We start from the raw sequence: 14,422 nt of genomic DNA on the forward strand, positions 1-14,422 counted from the left end.
GAGGTTGATAGAAGTTGGATTTTGATGAAGTCAGTTCCTAGCACAGAAAAGTAATATTTTTCTGCAAAATTTTTTACAAATCCTTTTTTCTTACCAAAGAGATCATTGGTGTACTCTGGATCAGAATAACCTACATAAAGATCTGTATTTTATTTAGGCATTTGATGACTTTCTCTATAGACAGTCTGTAGTTGTTCTCATCTCAAGGATCTCTACTGCTTTTCAATCCAGACAAAGCTTCCAGCTTTCACAGGAATGCCTACATAAAATGGAAGGATTCCCAGGAAATGAGACAGGCACAGTGACAGCACTAATGTTATTTGTATGACATCTGAGAAATCTGAAGCAAGCAAGACCTGCCTATGTTTCATGCTAGATGAAAATCTTACCCTCCTCATGCTAACTCAGTGAAAAACACTGGAAAATATGATTTAGTTTTGCATAGGAATGTAAGATTTAAGACCCTGGTCCCTTTATTAGAACCAGGGTACATGCCAGAAAGCCAGTTTCAATTAGTCTACAGTGTTATTGATCAGTCAATTGCATCAAGTTTTTCCACTTAAAAATATGTTATCTTCATATTGGTAACATGATATATGAAATATAATCTCAAAGAACTATCATTACCATTCATCTCCTAAGCAGCAAAAAAATAGCATTGAATTAATTAAGTAAGTAACTGGTCTAAAATGACCCTTTCCTGTGTGCAACAGCAGCATATTTTCTCTAATTGTTTTAACTACAAATTCAGCTGTTTAGGAATTTTTTTCCATTTGTATGGAGAATAAGACAGCTAGAAATAAATTCTAGAAACAAAGGCAAAACAATTTTTTAGAAAAGATTGAATTCCTGGCTTAAAATATAGCATTAGATCATATGTGGCAGTAACCCAAGGAACTTGTTTTGATATTCTGTGAAGTAAAAACAAAAAAATCAAATAATTTTAAGTGTGACCTTTAAGTTTCACAGAATTGATATTAAAAGCAATCAAAAAAAGGTCACTATTAAAATGAACCACTGCGAAAATTCTCCAAATTAAGAATTTCTACTGCCCCAAAGCATTTTGTTGTTTTACAGTTCACAAGTAGATCCTGTTTCAGTTTCATGCCTCAACTCATATGACTGATCAATAAAACCCTACAAATGGAGAAGACTCAGAGAGGATGGGAAAGACTGACATGCCCATGAGGGTCATGAGGGTCAGGGAAAAGGGTAGGATGTGACTGACCATAGCTTTTGCAAATAAGCTGACTTTATCTCAGCACAAAGGGGATGAGAATGTGGCCTTTATTTTAGGTAAACACCTATCAACAATTGAGTGGATCAGCTGATGATTCCTTGAGTTCATTAAGAGCGTGAATGCCTCCTGTAAGTTAGCCAGGCTATCATGGAGGGGTAGGGTGAATCCATGATTCAGCCGAACATAAGAGTATAACTGCTAGGCAACTAGCAAAAATATCTTAAAGAGAACAATAGGCTTGAGTTGGCTTCAATCCATGTATTCATTCCTGGCAATTTTGCATGCCCAGTATATGTGGTGAACATATTACAGAGGCCAGTAAAGAGAACGACATTGTAATTGAACAGTATATGGCAGCTGCTAGATTTTGCTAAGCACAACTTACATCTCCCATTTCTGTACATTTTTATTGCTCTGCTAAACTAGAAAAACACTACACTAAATACTTTCAGATGAGTAAATTTGATATTAAACATTATACTGTCCATGCATGAAGTATCTAAAATAACTTGGTTGGGGAGTACTAGAATCAGGGGTAATGGATGCAAGGTGGAGCATAGGAGGTTCGGTGTAAACAGAAGAAAAAGTTTTTTCTCTGCGAGGGTGACAGAGCACTGGAAGAGGCTGCCCAGTCAGGTCGTGGAGTCTCCTTCCGTGGAGACATTCAAAACCCACCTGGACACATTCCTGTGTGACCACCTACACTAGGTGGTCCTGCTCTGGTAGAGGGGTTGGACTCGATGATCTCTCGAGTCCTAACCCCTAACACTCTGCAATTTCTGTTATCCTAAAGCTGACTGGAGTAGGGTATTCCAGTCTTCATTTAAAGATACAGTATCTTTTAATTTTACTGTGCAAGCTCAGTGGGTTAGGCCCTTCAAGCAGTGGTGGGTATCTTAATTTCAGGAGGTGCAGTTTTCATATTATAATTAGTCAGGTTCATCTAAAGGATGCATTTTTAGCTGATTCAAGCAGAACAGCCAAGTTTCTTGGGCAACTGACCCACTAAAGTTTCTAGTACCTGGTTTTAGATCTGCATGTTTCTTCTATTCCATTGTCAAGGGATAGAGGTGATTTATTTATTAAGTTAATTAAGAATTACATCCATAAAGATTTTGACATCACCACTATCTCCAAAACCCGGTAGTCTTTACTTCTTATTACTGTTCCTCTGAGAAGTTCACCAGAGGTGACTCCCATCCCACTGTGCTTCCTGTCTCCAAGGGACACTTTCCCCAGAGTTTCCTTTCACCCCAGGTGGGCATCTTTGGACAAATCAAGAGGCAACTTTTCTTCCCATTGTTCAGGCTCTACCTTCTAATAAAACATGGCACACAATACGCAGGTAAACTGTGCTCAAATATATCATGCAGTTATATCATCCATCTTCTATATTCTCTCTGCAAGAAATCATGTTGCAGAGCTATGTAATGATGCACTAGAGGCAAGGTGCCCAAAATGCTGCTCAATATCTTTTCTCTCTGAAAGATAAGCTAGTTATTTATTCTCTGTAATAGATAACATTAAGACTTCTGCACAAATCCTAGTCCCCATACAGTGATTCTCTTCCTTCTTTTGCCTACCTTGTTAAGTTTCACTTTCCTGAAATGTAGAAGTGGCTTGAAGTTCTTTCACCTCAATCTGTCCCTCTGTCTCTCCAGCTGCAGACAGAAGGAAGCAGCAGTCTCTGCTGTGACATCTGCAGCATTCAATCCCAGTGAAAACAAGGACAGATTTAACTCCCAGTGCTAGGACTGATCTGTCTCTACAAAATAACTTTTTTTAGCCTCCTGGGTGCCCTTCATTAAAACTATTCACTCTTTTCCTTCTTGCCTGTCACCCGTCTTACCTAAGTATATAATGTCTTCCATGATATCCAGCAAATTGTTTTGTTGTGTACTGTTTTCTATCAGACTGTTGATACACAAGCAACTTCCTGGGGTGGGGAGACTTTCTAGAGGTAAAATACTTTGGTTAGCTCCCTAGTCTTCTTTGGGTCTGTCATTTGAGGATACACAAGGATTTTTTCAGTTTTTGTGCCTATCAAACACTGCATTTGTTTCTCAAATCTGTAAATGTTCAGGATGTCTGGATGATTTTCTGCAGCAAGGTTTACTTGTTTTTCCTTCATCTAGGCAAAATTCCTCTAGTTCATTGTTTGAAAGAAGGGAAAGAAAAGTTTTTTCCTCCCCATAGTCTCAAACAGAGTTTTACTTTATGTGCTGCTTTGTTTATAGCTGGCAGGAATCAGCTTTCCCACGATTAGTCTAAGCCCCTTTCTTTTCAACTTCAGATTGCTTTATTTTCAGAAAGTCTTGGTTGAGGTCCTTCTTTTCCCTATAAGCCTTGGTCACTGTTTAGCAAAATACCCTGTACTCATCTATGCATTTTGATGTATCCCATGCTGCAGGAAAGTGTTCAGAGTAACTCAGGACTGGCAAATTAATTTTTTTTTAGTTTTCCAGTGACTGTTCCTGTTGGGATTTGAATCTGGCCAATCTAGCTCTGTCACTAAGTTGTTGAGCTCCACCAGCTGCCCACTCCCCTTCTGAAAGCTGAGGACACTGCCAGGCATGCCCTGCTTGGTACTCTCCTCTAGAAACCTTGTTATTCAGTTTTTCAGTCCTTGACTATCACTTTCTTTTGTTTTATACTTGGTTGTCCCACCAGCAGTAGGCTAGCCTCTCAAGTTTTTCCTTCACTTTAGCTTTTCCTCATCATGTCAGCTGTCTTGCCAATTTGATTAGCGTCCAGTCTTAGAAGGAGAATTACAAAAGAACACCCTTGAAGGTCACAGAGTACATCTCTTCTGTTTCTATTCTCAGTAAAATAATTCAAGCAAACTAAGCATTCTATTCTGCACAACTCTTACGCTACGAGAAAATTTAATGTCTGTTAGCTTTCCTTTCAATAAATACTATGCATTTTCAAATGCATAACGCACAGTTTCCCACAGGTAAGGGATCCTCTACCAAGTCATCTGAACACATGAAAGAATTTCCTAAGGATATTTAAAGGTGTTTTGCAAAGTATTATTCAAATCGGGAAGGTGCTAACATTTACTGAAATGAGCAAAAGATTCAGGTGGGTTGAGTCAGTGCTGGTTTTGTTGAAGGGGAGGTGCCACATGCGTGGTTCCTGTGAGGATCTGGTAGATGCTCCCCTGGGTTCAAAATAACAGACCTACCTCTGACCAAGTAGAAGCCCATCAGCTACAGGGTGATTTAACAAATTTAAGAATGAGAAAATGAAACTGCAAAAAGACCTGCAGAGCAGAGGAGAGAGGGAGCTGAAAGCAATACCTGAGCAGAGATACGAAGGTCAGTGAAGAAGGAGGAGGTGCCCGAGAATACGTTCCTCTACAACCCATGGTGAGATGGCAGTCTGTGCCGTGCAGTCCATGGAGGAGCACAGTGAAACAATCCATGAAGGACCACAGTGGAGCAGATATGGACCTGCAGCCCATGAGCGACTACAGTAGAGCAGACATGGAAGCCACGAAAAGACCACGGTGGAGCTGATGAGGATCTACAGCTGTGGAGAACCCCACACCAGAGGAAGTCACTGTGTCCAAAGCAGGCTGTGACTCTTGTGGGAAGCCCATGCTGGAGCAGTCTATTCCTGAGAGACTGCACCTTGTGGGAGGGACTCATGTTGGACGAGTTAATGAATGACTCTCCCTTGTGGAAGGGGCTCCATGTGTGAGAAGAGGAATAGTGTAAGAGTCCTGCCTCCTGAAAAGGAAGGAGCATCAGAGAACTATGTGTGACAAACTGACCCCTGTGCTGCTGGCAGTGAAGATGTAGAGATATTTGGAACAAAGAAATTTAGGCCTGGGAAGAAGGGAGGGGAAGAGTAAGGTATTTAAGATCTGGTTTTGTTTTCTCTTTGTCCTGATTGGATTTGATTTGGTGATAAATTATTTTTTTCCCCAACTCAAGTCTGGTTCGCCCTTGACCATAGTTGGTGAGTTAACCCTCCTTTTCTCAAGCAGGTGTAAGTCATGAGCAATCTCAATAGCCATGATCCACCGCTTCTCCCCATTTTCCTACAGAGCAGCCAAAAGATATGCCAATCAATCAAATGTGGATGTGAAAAAGCACTATAAGGAAGGGAAGGAAAAACAAACTGAGGAGAATAAAAAAGCCAGCTATGATAAAGTAGTTCATCTCACAGCCATCTACTGCAATCTTATATAAAACTAACTAAATTCAGATAGTCAAGAAAAAGGAGGAAAACCTCTAAGGTGGTTGGTCACTGAGAAAAGGAGATGAGGAAAAACCTTACCATACTTTTGAATCCTCTTGATGCCTGTTTCCTATATAGAAACCCTCACTGAATTATGTAACAAGATCTCTATTGTGCATTCTAAACTTATTTGTCCTGTTTGAATTTGCCTCAGCATATTTATAAAACAAAATGACAGAACTGAGCAGTGGTAGTGATCCAGGTGGCTTTAAAAACAATTTTGGCTCTGCAGTTGGCATAATGAACTGAGAGTAAGACGCAAATGTTATCTAGATGCTAATTCCATTCATATCGAACATTTCAGCTGAAAGTAATTTCAGCAATCATTCTCTCTCTTTAATATAATACTAACACAGTAGGATGTCTCTGAGGAAGGAGGGATCTTGTCTGTAGGCCTGGGTGGAAGTGTCCCATGAGAGACAGCTGAGGCTTTTCTCTCAGACAAAATTGAGTAGTTAATGAACATCTGTTATTAGTTTGGTCAGCAAACAGGCATTTTTTTCCAACAGCAGCAAAATCTCCAGTCCTATATATATACAGACTTAGAAGTCTAGAAACTTTTCTGCATAATTAGAGAACAGAGTGTATTTTGTCCTATTCCTTTGAAAAGATACCATAGGTCACAGTCTAACAGATAATACCATTGTAGTTGAGACTCATATATTTATTTTACTGATTGAATTATGAGAGGTATAGATTAGAACAAGAACTTTATGCTTTAAATGGGAAATTTGGTATGCCAAAAATGAAATCAGAAATGAAAAGCGATCATTGTGTGAGGTTTTGCAAGAATAAAATCCATAGCTAGCAAATAAAACTTGGTGAAAGTTTTCAGCTTGTACAGATATAGATTTTAATAGAAGAATGCAATTCCTTCCAGTCCAGATCAATGGACATGCCATTTAAAAGGTCGCATCTTTACAGAAAGAATATATTGTATAGCCCAGATTGCCACTGAACAAAAGTCAGACATACAAGCATGAAATTTAGACATGGTCATAAAGATAAAACATCAGTGCCTCTAAGAAGAGGCACTGTAAAGAGACAGAGTAAAATAAAAATGGTAGACTATGTATCATAAACTGATAATTTTCTGTCTTGCATACAAATTTTTTAAGATTTTCTGAAAATTCTCATCACTGAAATGTTCACCTCAGGATGCCAATGAAGTCAGTCAAAATCAAAATCGTGACAAGGAAAATATGGAAATCACTTTTAAGGACTAATTGAAAGCTAATAATTCATGACCAGGCCTAAACTATCCTGTCCGGCAAAGAAGAAAACATTCAGAGATTAGCTATTTTAGCATGAGGAATCTCACAGAATCACAGAATGTTTTATGTTGGAAGAGGCCTCCAAGATCATCCAGTCCAACATTTGACCAACACCATAGTGTAACTACTAAACCATGTCCCTAAGGACCAGGTCCAAATGCCTTTTAAATACCTCCAGGGATGGTGACTCCACCACTGTCCTGGGCAGGCCATTCCAATGCCTGACAACCCTCTTAATGAAAAAATATTTTCTAAACCTCCAGCTTAAACCTCCCCTGGTGCAGCTTCCACCCAGTTCCCCTGGTCCTATCACAGTTCACTAAGGAGCAGAGGCTGCTTCCTTTCTCATTCCATCCTCCCTTAAGGTAGTTGAAGAGAGAGATGAGGTCTCCTCTCAGCCTCCTCTTCTCCAGACTGAACACCCCCAGCTCCCTCAGCTGCTCCTAACCGGACTTGTGCTCCAGGCCCTGAATGAGCTTCTCTGCCCTTCTCTGGACGTGCTCCAGCACTTCTGCATCCCTCTTACAGTGTGGTGCCCAGAAGTGAACACAGTACTCAAGATACAGCCTCACCAGAGCTGAGTGCAGACAGATGATCACCTTCCTATTTTTCCTGGCCACAGTGTTCCTAATACAAGCCAGGATGCCATTGGCCTTCTTGGCCACCTGCGTGCACTGCTTACTCATATTAAGTCAACAATAAACCCATATGCCCAGGTCTCAATACCCTCCTCACCCTGGCTGAGTCGTCTCTAAAAGACCCCTACCATGGCATCTGCCTTGTTGGCACTCCCCTCAACTCTATCATCACCATCATTAACATACTCATTAACATGTTCAAGACAGTCAAGACCATCCCTAACAAAAAGGGCCTCACACCCTCCTGTCCTTCCATGCCTATCCCTTCTAAAGAGTCTATAGCCATTTAACCCAGTATTCCAGTCATGGGATGCATCGCACCATGTTTCTGGAAGGGCAATTTTATCAGAGTTTCCTTGCTGGACAAGAGCTTCAAGCTCTTCCTGCTTATTGCCCATGCTATGTGCATTAGCATAAATGCATTTGACTTGGTGTACCTTTCTGCATAGGAGGGAGTCTACTCTCTGAAGAGCACTTCCACTGCTCATCACTGACTGGCCTGTAATTGCCCCCTTTCCCTTTCAAATCTAGTTTAAAGCCCTATCAATAAGCCCTGCCAACTTCTGCCACAGAATCTTTTTCCCCCTCTGGGACAAATTCATCCCATTATTTGCTCATAGCTCCGGTGCCTTGTGCACCAAGTTATGATCATAGAACCCAAAGCCCCGTCGACAACATCAGTCCTGGAGCTGTGAATTGACCTTTTGGCTTTTCCTGTATGTTCTTTCATTCATTGCTGAAGTCAGAGAGATGGAAGAGAACACAACTTGGGCTTCTGATCCCTTCACCACTTGCCCCAAGGCCCTGAAGTCTCTTTCAATTGATTGTGCGCCTCTCATTATTACGTCATCACTACCCACCTAAAAGACCTGAAGTGGGTAAGTAATCTGAAGGACTCACAAAGGTGGAAAGCTTTCCTACAACATCCTTCACCCAGGCATGAGACAGCAAACCTCCCTTTGAAGTGTATTTGGTCTCTGTATGGGGCCCTCCAACCCCCTCAGCAGAAAGTCACCTACTACACTCACCCATTGATTTTTCTTTTCAGTGTTGGTTTTGATAGCCACCTTGAGGGCAGTCAGCCTCAGTGGTGCTTCTGGCTTTTTTTGTGAGCCCTCAGTCTTGCCCACAACCAGATCCTCCTGCAGAGCCCCATACCTGTTCTGCAAAGGCACTGCAGGTGTTGCACCTCTTAGAGGAACACGCTTGCTCCATTTTTTCGTTGAGCAGTAACCTGTTCCCATTGACCTCCCTGCTGTGGTTTACTATGGGAGGGCTGGAGGGCTTGCTTATGAGAGGATATGGGATCCTCTGCTCCCTTGAGAGTAACTTCCTGTTCTGGTTTTGGAGAGATCATTTGATGAAAGTAAACAATTTCCCTCTCACTCTCCCTGATGTTTCTTAACCTACTCACCTCTTCCCTGAGCTCCATCACCTCATCTTGGAGCTGTGCCACCCAGCTGAGCAGGTCACCAACATGCCAGAAATGCCTCCTGATGCCATTGTGAGGCTGTGGCACTCCTCACAGCCTATGGCCTGGATACTGATATCCATTTTAGTGGGTGCTGGGAGCACAGTCTTCTTCCTCCAAGTAGCCACCATCACTCCTAGACTAAATTGCATCTCTCTGGTGCCCTGTGGCTCCCCCTGCCTGCACAAACTGCCCCATGGGAACTGCCCTGACACATCCCTGTTTGCAGTGCTCCGGGTCACCCGTGCTCCTCAGGGGCGTATAACCCACCCCTTGGCTTGCCTGGGCACACCCCCTGCCACACCTGATTGGCTGAGCAAGTGAGCTTCTGGGTTTCTTCCCCTGGTTCTGGGCAGCTGTACGGAGTGTCCTGATCCCGGGAACCTCACTGTACAGCACGATCTCACTGTTAGACCTTGGGCTTACCTCAGGTTTTTGTTGTCACACCTCTGCTGGTCGCCAAACCACCTGATGCTGTCAACAAGGTATTCTGACAAGCAATGAGGTCATGGCATTGTTATGTTTTGAGGGGGCTCAAGCTAAATTTTTAGTATTAACACAAGGACCTAAAAAGTGAAAAAGGACAACTGTACGCTGCACGCTGCACACCAGACACTTCTACATTGCCCACTCTACACCTGCATGCTGATCAGCAAGGGGGGCTCATTCAGCACCATAAGCAGAACCTCGAGGAGAAGGCAGCTCTGCTCACTGTGTTCTGATTTCGGCAAGGAAACAGTTTATACAGGGAAGTTTAAGTGTATGAATCACAATTTGTAACATTAAAAATCAGCAATGAGATAAAGGTGACCTGGTCAAAAATATTATGAACGATTCAATTCATGCCAAGGTCTTGAACATCATTTCTAAAAATTGTGTTTTGTTATTTTAATTACATTTAGTTATCACTTTTTTTTTTTTAAATATCTCATGTTTGAGTTAATTTTATCACTTGATCTCATGTTTGACTGAGTTACCTCTCCACCGGAACTGTCCCAGTGGAGTAGGCAGAGTACATGCATTCAAGGGAGAGTTGGTGATACTGGAGTTGTCCTAGACCTCTTAGAGAGATGGTGTTATTTAGGACCCTGATGGATGCAGGGGGGCAGAACCAAGAGGGGTCAGTATTTCCTCTCCTTTCCTGCCTATTCTACAAAAGCCAGGAAAGCAAGGAAGCACACACCTTCCTTATTTCTCCGTCCTCCCTTTTCTTGTTCAGCGAACCTCCAGGAGAGGCTCATACCCTGTGTCTTCAGCTTGCCATATTCTCTGCAGTATATGAACCCATCAGCTGCTGGGAAAAGGCCTGACTGAGTTGGCTCTGCCAGGAGGTATTTTTGGACACATCAGTGACCATTGAAATCAGGTTTTGTACATATTTGTATATTTTTTATTATCCTATGTCCCTTCCCTATTACTTAAACCTGTTCTAGTTTTAACTTCCAGACTTGGAGCTTCTCTTCCTTACTCCTTTTTTCCTTTCTCTGGGAGGGGGAGTAACAGAGAGCAATTCTGTTCTCTTTGTTTTGGTTCATCCTCACCACTAAACAAAGACAACAATGAAAGGCATCACCTAGTGAGGCCAAAAGCCACACAATTACTTCTGACAGATAGATGCTTCTCACTAATTGTCACTGACGTGGTTAGAAAAAAAAGAAGGATACCAGTAAGAGAGAGGTCTTCAAAGAATTTCAATAGGTAGGTGTTGGGCCACTCCCCAAGTCATCTGAAGCACCTCACATGATACTCCAACATGATCTGTAATCTGTTTTATCTGAAGGGATTTTCAAAAAGGCAGACATATTACTGAGGTAAAGGATTTTTTCAGAGATGAATCTGTTGGCAGCTGAGAAATTGTTACCACCTTCTGGTTAGTGTGCTAATTCATACAGGTGTCAATCAGTGATGTTTCTCAAGTGGTGCTTTAGCTCTGTTTTATTGTGAATGGTCTTAAAAACACGAAAGAAATACTCAAACTATGAAAATGGAAACAGATAGAAATGGTAATAGAAAAACTACCATTTCAATTTCAGCATAAATCAAGTAAAGGAATACATTAATAAATAGAGAAGTTTGAGTTTGCAAAAAGAAACTGTTGAAAGAGTTACAACTTAACACCCTGGTTCCTCTGGATTCCCAATACATAGATCAGTCTACTACATTCAGACACCTGATCAGCTATGAATGGATGTGTAAGAAACTTCACGGATAGCAGGAAAAAAAAAAAAAAAGAGATTGTGGGATGAAAGCATTATAACAGCCTTTGAAGCAGAAGTAATAAAGAACAATCGCACTACATACACAGGCAGTCAACCTCACTTTAAGGAGAGCATTGGTATTTTTTTTTCTAGTAAGCTAGAAAGCTAGTCTGCACTTATTTTTTATTTTACACAAATACAAAAAGGAAATTCAGCGGTGGGGAGAGATACCAGGAACATTCAGTACAGCAGAAGCAGACTGGAGAAATTCTGTAAAAATGAGAGACAACAGTATAAGCAGTCTGTGCATTTGGAATATTTATAGAATCAAATGGAGAAGTGAAAGCATGAAACAAGCAGGAAATTAAACCTGAAGCACAGGAACAACATAGTGAGCAATAGAGACAAAAAGGTCAGTATGTCAACAAGACTTTCCAGAAGGGTGAAATGAATCAGCAGGATAGCTAAGATGAAGCAAAGAGAGAGAGGCCAGCAAACTGAGACATTTATAAAGCCTGAGGTATTACAGGCTTATGAAGAGACTGTCAAGTAGCAAAGGAAGAATATCTTTAAAAATGTTGTCTGCAAGTGGATGGATCAAAATCTACAGATACTAGCACAAACTGAATAGGATCAACCCCACTGTAGGTATCCCAGCACTCAGTACAGAGGTAGATCCTCTTTCCCATATTCTTTTTGTTTGATATTGGATTACATATGTTGAGACTACTGTAAACCTCTGACAGTTTACTTAAGCTGCAGTCCAGTGGAAAGTAAATTCATAGACAATATAGACAGGATTGTTTATTCAAGCTAATTGCTATCTGGAAGATCTCCTGATAGTGAATTGTGCCTATGTGCTATCAGAAAGCTGAAGACATGCAATTCCAAAATTTAAAATGTAAACCTAAATATGTATTTGAAAAGTATAGGGGCAGAACTTTCTATGAACATCTTAACTTTGTTATCTCCTTGAAGCCAATACTGATTGTTCCTTTTCAGTAATGTGCCAATATTGAGATGCCTTCATCTTTGCAAGAGAGTTCACTCTTCCCAAGCACAAGACAACAATCATCTTCTGAGCAGCATATAAAGTTCCTAATTCTGCAAAACAGATATCGTATCACTACAAACTAACAATGGTTTAATAGAAAACAATAAAATACCTTAGTTTTTAACTTGAAGTGTAGCTACTGAGGAAATTCTTCACAAAGAGGGTGATGAGACACTGGAACAGGTTGCCCAAAGAAGTTGTGGATGCCCCATCCCTGGAAGTGTTCAGTGTCAGGTTGGATGGAGCTCTAAGCAAGCTTGCTTTGAGCAAGAGGGAGGTGTCCCTGCCCATGCAAAGGAGTTGAATCTAGATAATATTTAAGGTCCATTTTAACCCAAACCTTTCTATTATTCTATGATTATTAATCTGCACTAAGAAGTATTTTGTCTTATTCTAAACTTGAAAGGAAAGCTCTTCATGATAGAAACTATAGAGGTGTTCCACTGAAAACAAACAAAAATACAACTCAGTGATTTATAAAGTACTTATCTTATAATCTGATTGACAGATTAAACTGTGATTTTTATGGGGAAACAACTGCCAAGATTTCTTGAGAAATCATTGTAATGAAAATAATATTCCTGGATTTTTTAGAATCTAAAAATTGTAGAGTAACACTTTAAATTAAACTCTTCAAGTTAAGACTTGATGGGGGCTGAAAAATAGTGTCTACCATCACACTTTAATATTTTGCTTGGTAATAATGTTAGTTTTTACTATGCTGCCATGCTGAAACCAAGAAGTTGTGCTCTGAAGTTTAGTTTAACTACCTGAAAAAAAGACTCCAATTTGTCCTTTACTATGCATTAACAGTTACAACATTTATGATCAGATATTTGCCCAAATTAGCAAATCTATTAGCAAACTATAGACCATGAAATAGTGTGTTCATACAACCACAACTCATATTCACAGGCACTATAATGCTTCAGGGCTACAAATAAGATCTCATAGCCCTTTGTCAAGGCACTGAACGCCCCATTAGGCCATATGACCAGCCTCTTTTGGGACCTTTGCCTACACATGCTGCTGTCACACAACAATATAGGACAGGCAGATTATTTAGGGATCCTTAGTAGAACAGTAACACAGTAAAACAGTTATAATAAAAAAAATATTTTAAAGTAAGCCCTATGCAAATTGGGTCATTTTACAGAATTTGCATCAGAGATCTCCTGTACATCAGGTAATTTTCACAAATATCCAAAGCCTGCTATAGGTCAGGTTGTTTTTACAGATGAATTATAACCTTAGCTCAAAGCATAGATACAAAACTCAGTTCTCAGAAGAAGCTAACAAGGGCATCCCTGACCACTGGGAGATCATATTCCTGCCAACCCACAGCTCCAGCCCATGTCATGCTGGGACTTGATGCTGGATGTTTTATAAGCAAGGCACCACATGCTCTTACACTTCCCTGTTCTGCAATGTGTGTCATCCTGATGGACTGAGGCACATGGGCTTTCTTTAAGAGCTACATGAATATGAGGACAGCAGTTGTCCACCCCACTAAATGCACCAGTGGCTATGAGTAGGGGAGCTTTTCACAACTGCCAATTGCTCCAGAAGCTTTGTTTCAGTTCAGGCTTAAGATCTCAGACAGTCACTGTAGGAAGCACTCCATGAGTGATATCAAGCCAGAAGCCAAGAATAAGCCCAGTGTAAGTACGTCAGGACCCTCACCAACCACACATAGTCTTACAGCACCCAAGGAGAGCAAGGCTGGTAATAGGATCCATCAGTCATGAGCCAACCCTAAGACAGGACCAACTCATGGCCTCAGGTTCGAGGAAAAATGGGGAAATAAGGGTCAGGAGAAGGGCAGCACTGTAGCGGGAAGAGCCTTTTTTGTTCCTGAGGCTTGACGAGCTGCTGGCCTCCCCATTGCCTCACACAAGAGTGAGCTCTCTCTGTGGGTGTGTGTCCCACCTTTATTGGCCCCCTGATCTTGCTCATGCCCAATAGGGGCCTGTCCTAATCAGGCACAGGTGGACTCACACCCACTCACTGGCAACTCGAGGCACCTGGTTTATCTTGTTTCTCTACACAGCACCAAGACACACACACAGTGTAGAATCAAGGTTCATCTGTAGGCAAAGCTGAAGGTCAGGCTACCCGTAACATAGGTCTGAGCTGCCTCCAGGACACAGGGCCAGGAGCAACTCTACAAGAGAGCTCAAGCTGAGACTGAAGGCCCAGGCCTGACACTACATAGAGCCTCTGGTGTAATGGTCAGAGGGTATATCACTGGTGGCCCCAGGTGATATTAGGACTTCTGGACCTTTACTTTGTGTTGCTT

Source organism: Calypte anna, chromosome 2 (assembly GCF_003957555.1).
Source record: "Calypte anna isolate BGI_N300 chromosome 2, bCalAnn1_v1.p, whole genome shotgun sequence".
NCBI lineage: Eukaryota > Metazoa > Chordata > Aves > Apodiformes > Trochilidae > Calypte > Calypte anna.